Genomic DNA, 8,918 nt, shown 5'->3' with positions numbered 1-8,918 from the left:
TGCATTTCCTTGAATTTTCTAGAAACTCCTTAAATTTTCTCGAAATTTCTAAAAACTCCTTGCATTCCCTAAAATTTTCTAAGAATCCCTGAATTTCCTCGAAATTTGTAGAAGCTTCTCAATTCCCTCGGAATTTTTAGAAACTCCTAGAATTCCAACGAAATTTCTAGAAACTCTTTGAATTTCCTCGAATTTTCTAGAAATTTCTTGATTCGCTCGAAATTTCTCAAAACTCCTTGAATTCCCTCGAAATTTATAGAAACTCCATGCATTTTCTTGAATTTTCTAAAAATTTCTTGAACATTTTAGAATTTTCTAGAAACTCCTTGAATTCTCTCGAAATTTCTAGAAACTCTTTGAATTTCCTCGAATTTTCTAGAAATTTCTTGATTCGCTCGAAATTTCTCAAAACTCCTTGAATTCCCTCGAAATTTATAGAAACTCCATGCATTTTCTTGAATTTTCTAAAAATTTCTTGAACATTTTAGAATTTTCTAGAAACTCCTTGAATTCTCTCGAAATTTCTAGAAGCTCCCTGAAGTCCCTTGATTTTTCTAGAAAAATCTAGACCTGTAACCCCAATTTCACAAAACGACTCCTCCTAACGAAAACATAGACGTATCCTCATCAAAATTTCGCCCTTGTGTGTAAATCATGCCAAATCTGTGCGGAAAGTACGCATAGATGTGCAGATAATCCGCATAAAAATTGTGTATGCATAGTTATGCGGATTATCCGCATAACCAAGCATGATTCACGCACTATTTATGCATGATTTGCACATAAGAGAGTGACTTCGGCTTATGTGTGAATCCCGTATAACTATGCAGATTATCCGCATAAGTGTGCAGATAATCTGCACAGCGTTTTCTGTGTGAATGAATATGCATTATGTATCGCCCTTTTTGGCACATTAAGAAAATTGTTCCGGGTCATGCATAAATCATAGGTCCTAGGCGTCATCAATTCTCAAGATTTACTGTTTCCAGGAAAATCCTCGTAACCAAAGGACGTAGGACACCCTACTCAATAATGAATTCTCATCTATTGATGAATAGTTGAAGTTGGAATAATGAATTCTTCCCATATGTGAGAATTTTCCTTCGATCTATGATGTTAGTATAGTTTCGAAGATGGAGGGATAAAGAAGTCATGCATTATCAAGAGAACAATATAAGTATCAAGAGTACAATATAAATCGTGAGGAGATAGAGGAATAGTGGTAAAAATATTACGAAATCATTCAATTCAAAAACATCTAATAAAATGAGACATCACGTCAGTCGGAATCCATCAACATTTTTTCACAAGGAAACATTTCTGATCTCAAAATACATGGGACTCTGAAAACCGCAAGAATTACCAAGGTGGAAATCTATTTTCTATGATATTTATTCAACTGTAATAGTAACACTTATTATGACATTCGGTCTCTCTCAATTCTTGGGTATTCTCTTCATTCTTGAGCCATCGAAACCTGAGAGCATTCATGGAAAATATATTCATAACTCTCTCAACGACATTTATTTGTTTGAAAGTTGTCAACTTGGTTGTATTGTCCTCCGAAAATCATAAATATCTTGGAAATGGTGAAGCGATATCCATTCGAATGCCAAACCTCTGAGGAATATTTGATTTATCATCGATTCAGCAGTAAAGTTCGGTAATATACCAACATTGTAATGCATATTTTCGTCACAAGGACGAAAGAGAGTTTGTGGATGAGTATAAGGGTTGCAGGCCGAGCCCTAGCCAAGGACAACAATCACACCAGTCAGAATAAGTTTTTTCGGCCTAATGACGAAACATACCATTTCAGCTGAGTGACGAAGCAAATTTTTTTTCAGGGTGTCTGTAAACGGCGTTTTATGGACAGTATGATGAAATAGTATATTTCTATAGGTGTAATTGGCAGCCCGCCACTTCGCCTCGGGCCGCCAACTTCACACTCGTGAAAATTGTCGTCTCACATGTCTCGAACAATATTTTTTGACAATAATGTTACGTTCAGCGAGTGGCTGAACTGTGCCTCTTTAGTTAACAAGTGAATAAGAATTCGTTTCCGCCATATCTGCACGAAAAGTTCGATTTTCCTCCCCAAATGACGGGTGAAAAGTGGCATTGTATTTAATTCCTCGGATTTCTGCTGTTTTGGTCTATACTCGGAATGACATAACCCACGTTCCTCCCTGCATTTACGAAGAAATATCGAAATACACCGTGCAGTTATCACGAAAAATAGTATGTGCACCTGAGAAGCAAAACAAGATATACAAAACCGCGTGTTTACCGCCCTCGGTTTCGTCTCGATCAGTAACCCACACGCGGGTTGGAATATCCTGTTTTCCTCCCTTGGTGCACAATCTACTATCCGTTTACTTTTTATTTTACGAGTAAACAAAAAGGCACTTTTCGGCACGAGGTGAACGTAACAGCAGTATCAAAATAGTATATTTCGTAACGAGTGCAAAATAGTATATTTCGATACGAGTACGGGAAAGTGTTTTCGTCGCCTTCGGCTCGTGCTATAAACCTCCCACGAGCCCAAAAACACTTTTCCCATGCGTATCGAATGATATTTTTCATCACAATGGGTGGAACAGGGACGTTTTAGGTAGGCAAAGCGTGCCTAGAAAGTTACTTTTTCGCACAGCGTGATGAAAATATTCCCGTACCTAATCGTGCTAATTCATTCCAGACGCATTTCCATTTCATTTTTTATCTACACCATGATAGCAGCATTACATTACGCAGTTGATAAGGTATTGACAACTTTACCATTGAGAATATTACCTCACAGCGCCTGGTTACCGTACGATTCCTCCAGTCTATTAACATGGTGGTTTTCATCAATGTTTCTTGCCGTTAGTGTGTACCTCGATTCCTTGTTCAATATGGTGTACACCATTTTCTTCTTTCAATTGATGATGCAAATAGCAGTTCAGGTGCAGATATCGAAGTATCGACTTGAGGTGATGATGGCAACATTACTAAAGGTCAATAGAATAAAGAATCATTCTACTGGAGACGACTTACTACTGGAATGTGAATTGTTCCATAATTGCGTTCACTATCACATCGCCATCTTCAGGTTACATTGTTGTTCCATTTCTGTCAGACATGATCATAATTATAGAATCATCATATGAGCAGTTTCACGTTCACTGATAGACTGATTCATTCATTTCAAACGAGATTCGTTAACAGTTAACGAATAGATCACTTGAAAGGTGTTAGTCGAGTCAAACAACCCGAGTCGAATATCTGGACCTTATTCCCCCCTATTACCTCGTCGAGTCGTATATCTGGACCTTATTCCCCGCTATTATCTCCTTGAGATATTTTTTCCTCCTTTCTTCATCCTATACATCCTGCATAACTCCTTATATGATCCTGCCTCATCCTAAAGGCGTAAAAACCCTTCTCAACTGATACTTTTTTCCTCCTTCTCCCCCTGTCGAATGAAAAGGAATCATAAATCCCCTGAATTAACCCTGATAGTCAGGATGATTGAGTAGCTCACTATTTTGTTCATTTCTGTTTGCGGTGAAAATTACTGAAATCCCCACCCTTATTTTTGACGGTCGTTTCTGACCGTTATTTTTGACCCTTATATATGACCCTTGAGTATGACCTTAATTTTCACCCGTACTTCTCATGTTAATAATTAAAAATCATAAAAAAATACCTCGAAAGGGTTTGTAGGTTCTTTCCAGGAGGGATGGAGTGGAAAACATTTTAGGGGGTGCAGGCGATAAATAGGTTTAACACACCTCCTGTCCCGGGTACAAATTCAACCGGGGATTCAGCCGCAACTCGGGTGAGCGCGAGCTCAGCCTCGGTTTGCCGCTTGACCCGAGTTCACGCCGCGACACGACGCTCCATACCGGCTCACAGTCGAACGCTCATCAGATGGCATACCCGGGTAGAAATTCAACCGGGGATTCAGCCGCAACTCGGGTGAGCGCGAGCTCAGCCTCGGCTTGCCGCTTGACCCGAGTTCACGCCGCGACACGCCGCTCCATACCGGCTCACAGTCGAACGCTCGTCAGACGGCATAACCCGGCACTTGAGTTTGAGCTGTGGCTCAACGCTTAGAACTCAGCTCCGATTGAGTCGTGTCGTTTCGAGTGGATGGTGGAATAGAATGATATTTATGCATTTTTAGAATATCGATTTAAAATTTGAATACTTTNCACAGTCGAACGCTCATCAGATGGCATACCCGGGTAGAAATTCAACCGGGGATTCAGCCGCAACTCGGGTGAGCGCGAGCTCAGCCTCGGCTTGCCGCTTGACCCGAGTTCACGCCGCGACACGCCGCTCCATACCGGCTCACAGTCAAACGCTCATCAGACGGCATAACCCGGCACTTGAGTTTGAGCTGTGGCTCAACGCTTAGAACTCAGCTCCGATTGAGTCGTGTCGTTTCGAGTGGAGGGTGGAATAGAATGATATTTATGCATTTTTAGAATATCGATTTAAAATTTGAATACTTTGGAAAATCAAGAAAAACAGAGTGGAAAAAACTTAGAAATCTTACGCCTAAGAAAATCTATAGGAACATAAATAACTATTTACTTTCTTGCACCAAATTTTACCTTAACAAAAAGGCTCTATGAAGTTGCATAATCTCCTATAGAATCGGCGCAAGAAACGAATAGAATTCTAATAGAACTTCCAGAGAATTCTCATAGAATTCCAATAGAAATTTAATAGAAAGCGCTAGGTTTTTCTGTTGAATTTTTTCATGCGTGTTATTTTGGCATACCTGTATTCAACATTTCCCTAATAAATCGTAGAATATTCGTAGAACTCGGAGGCCTATCGAAAAATGAAGAATATCCTCTCCTGTAGCGTTGATAATTAATAATAAAGGTTCGTTAACGTTTTTCAAGTGATTATTTTTCTTGATTTTGTTTGTTGTATTCGCGAGAAAAAAGAAAGTTTTGACTACGTTTCAGTGAATTGTTCTACCTTGTATTTTCAGATTAATCCCATTCGATTAGTTAATATCACGTTATTTCTGATGAGCTTGTGATTGTTCATCTGAAAAAGCATGCCATCTTCACATTTATTCGATTGTTTTTTCGCTCAAATCACGATGCCATCGGACCTGTCAAATCATTATTGAGGTTAAGTATACTGGGATTGAGTAATTGGAGATGAACCTGAGGTTGTGCAGTGGCCATTCAACTAAAGCCCGGCAAAGCGTTTCGCGTAATAGTCTAACGCTGGGCTGTGGGCGCGTGACGCGGCTCAACCTCGGGTACATGTGACGCGCGTGGAGTTTATCCCAAGCTGGGGCGGAGTGGCGTATTTCTAGCTGGGATACGGATTCCGAGCCAGCTCGAGCGGCGTGATTTCTACCCGGGGTTTTCCTCTTGAACCCTCGGAATTTGGAAATAACTCGCACGTTCAGGCGGAAACCAGGGGGTCTTTCTGAATGTAAATACACCCTAACTTCATCCTGGTCCTCCTACTCATGATAGGTTTTCAAGGGGGAATTCAGGTCCTAATATTCAACTCGGGAGGGCTCTTCAGATATGCATTTGTTAACTATTAACGAATGAGCATTTGGTGAGACCGAATAGACTCTAGACTTCAACCAAATCCATTTGTTTGAAATTGAGTAGATGTTTTCCAACATCTACTCGTTTGGGCGTCAGTTTTGCAGTGTAACTGCTAATGCCTATAATGGTCGTGTTTATCTGTCATGTCATTCTGCATTTACGTCAGTTGTACAATTATAGATTGGCTAGAGATATAAATTCCATTTTCGGACTCATAATGATGACACAATACTTGATAACTTCACTGGCTCTGTCTGCAACTGTTTATCTCTTGTCCGAAATTATGGTATTCACGAGCGATTTTCTAAAACTGAGTGGTTATTTGGGATTCCTATTTCTGCAGATATTGATAGTTTGTTATGCTGGCCATCGTACGTACTTGGAGGTAATCACAATGAATTAATAATCCAATTTTCGAAGAAAATAGCTATTATTCCTCGGTAACAAGCCCGATTGTTATAGTTTGATAGTATTGCAAATGTTTCGTACACTTCTGATTGGATCACACTCAGTGAAACCAGTAAGCAATCAATGAAGCTGATGCTGGTCAATGCTAAGAAACCCTTGATTTTCGATTGCGGTGGTTGCTGAAATTGGATATAGAGGCATTCAAAAACGTATGTATTAAGGAAATAAAAAATAAGGAATTTGAATAAAATCTAATGGACAATTGTCAAGAAGTTGATGTTTATGAATGACGATCATCTTTTTCAGATACTTATACTGGCTTATTCCATCTACAATCTACATTTTTGTAACTGAAAAATATTGTTTTTTAGTGTTTATATAATAATAGCGATAATGAGTCATATTTATTTATTGCCATTGGTGCACGACAACCTTACTTCTTCAAGTGAATGTTGAAATATTAGGGCAATTTCTCTGATTTCTAAATCGGTTTTAATATCATGGTGCAATATTTTTATCCAGCAATGATGTGAATGATATGGCAACGGACGAAAGTGAAAATTTACTAGACAGTGTCTGGTAAAAAAAATGCTTCTTCGTTGCAGAAAAATTTCTAGATATGCATCATATATTTCTTTTTATTAGATAACCTGCTTTTCAGGGAATGTGGCAGTGGGAGATTTCTGCATTTTAGTGTAATGAATGCAATAACAAAGATATTTAATTCAGTGAACAATTATAACATCAGATTATATATATGCGTAGTGTAACACTCTTAACTACTGTAACTTGTGGAAAGTTTGAAAGAATTCTCGATACATTACAACCTCGTTTATTCGAAGTAATGTGGGGAAGAGGTACCTGGGATAAGCGAAAACTCGGATAACACGGAAGAAATAAAAAAAATCGAAAATTTTAATCATTTTTTATGTATTTGAAATGGTAGAATGGTAGAATGGTTTCCTTTTTTGCAACATGACACTGTTCGTTCATTGATTGTTGAAGGCTAATTATTAATTTTTAGCTCGCAACTGAAGTGCGCACAAAACGCGTTGTAACAAGTTTATGCGGCTCCAACCGTTTTATCCGAGTATTTCCGCATTATCTATCCGAGCAAGTCCGTTGCCTCGGATAGCGCAGAGGTTCAGTTGATCAAAGGCCGGATAAACGAGGATGTACTGTAGTTGGATTTGGAAAATTTTTTGTCAATGCGAATTTTCTAAGATGAAAAAACTGAAAAATTCGGCAATTGTGGGAAATCAAAATTGTAGCTTGTGCCAGCACAGAAGGCCTAAAAATTGCAGATTTCACGGTCAAGTGTACGGCTGGATCTCCCTTTTTTTTATCATTCACGGACGAATAATTAATTTTTTTCCAAGTAAAATGTTTTTCACATTCTCTAACTTAAGATAAAAAACTGACCAAATGAACTATTCAATAAGACCAAATACAGACTAACATAGGAAAAAACTCTCCAGACCAAGTCGATGTTTGGCCTAACAGTTGCATACCCAGGTCAAAAACCGACCTGGAACCGAATCCGAAAACCGTTCAAGTCACGGAGTCCAAATTTTTCGACTCGGAAAGTCATTGTTAAAAATCTGTTGAATTTTGTTAATTCCCAGGGTGGCGACGAAAGGGGAAGTGCAGGAATGAACTTGTTTGTAAGAACAGTATAGGGCGAATTTGTTCACAAATTACACCGGTGATTTTGGTCTGAGCCAAGTCAATTTATTTACAATAATTTAGATGGACTGCACAAATAAATAAACGAACTGTTGAAGTTCAAGTTAAATTTTAGTATCGATAATTGTCTTTGATAATTATCTGATAATGTTCGTTGAAGCACTGGTGAATTTACACTGATAATGTTCACTAACCCGAGTAGAGGATTTGGTTCTGATTGGACGTACAAAGGTCTTTCAAGATCTCTCCAGACCTAGATGGACCTGGTAAGTCCTAATCAGTTCTGCGACGTACTTTTCCAGAGACCTTTCGAATCCTCAGTTCTTTTCGGTCCTGAGAGGTCCTCCTCGATGCTACCGAGGACGCGTGATTTTACGAGCGGGTGAAGGGGAAGGCATGTATGCGGAGGGTTGAAATTTGTAGCCAACGAGGAGACAGGGCTGCAGAATATATTTTAGCCACCCCCATCTCCCCGTTTGCAGGCGGTGTTTAAATAAAAAATAGTGAACATTGATTATGTATTTATTGACCGCCTGATGCCAATGAAACCCAGGGAGGTGACAGAAAAGGGGAAAAAAAATTTTTCATTTTCACGTGGGTCAAGGGTGAAAGTCGATTTTCGCCAAGATTGAATTTTTTCACCAAGTGACACTTGATTCTGTATTTTCTAACAATTCTGATGCCAATGAAACCCCCGAAGGCGTAACAAAAGTCGAAATAACATTTTTTTTTTCACCCCGAGCCAGAGTCAGATTTTGTGTTTTTCCAGAAGGAAAGTCGGCTTTCGCTAAAATCGAATTTTACCCGGGTGAACGTTGCTTCCAACTATTTAAGCGACGCTATTCAGAACTCTCAAAAGTATGTGGAAAAAGTGAAAATTGAAAAAAAAAAATTTCACACGAAGCCAAAGGGTCAGATCTTGGATTTTTCCAGGGGGAAAGTCGACTCTAACTATTTAAGTGACGGGCTATTCAAAACTGTCAAAAGTATGTGGAAAAAGTGAAAACTGGAAAAGTTTTTTTTCAAATTTTCAAAGGGTCAGATTTTTCGTTTTTCCCGGGGGAAAGTCGACTTTCGCCAAACTCGAATTTTTTAGCCGGGTGAACGTTGATTCCAAGTATTTAATCGCCAGGCTAGACAGAACTGTCAAAAGTATGTGGAAAAAGTGAAAACTGAGAAACCGTTTTTTTTGGCACCAGCCAAAGGGTCAGATTTTCGGGGTTTCCGGGGCAAGTGGATTTTCGCCAAAAT

General features: G+C 39.0%; 1 pseudogene; it reads left to right on the top strand.

Moving 5' to 3' along the window:
* The first annotated feature begins 1,266 nt into the window (after window positions 1-1,266).
* On the top strand, window positions 1,267-6,335 carry LOC114841443 (annotated as a pseudogene).
* Window positions 6,336-8,918: the final 2,583 nt, after the last annotated feature.

Source organism: Diachasma alloeum, unplaced genomic scaffold (genome assembly GCF_001412515.2).
Source record: "Diachasma alloeum isolate Michigan unplaced genomic scaffold, Dall2.0 Dall_scaffold_00472, whole genome shotgun sequence".
Classification (NCBI taxonomy): Eukaryota; Metazoa; Arthropoda; class Insecta; order Hymenoptera; family Braconidae; genus Diachasma; species Diachasma alloeum.
Note: the sequence above shows the minus strand (reverse complement) of the source record. Positions and strands in the feature narration are given on the sequence as shown.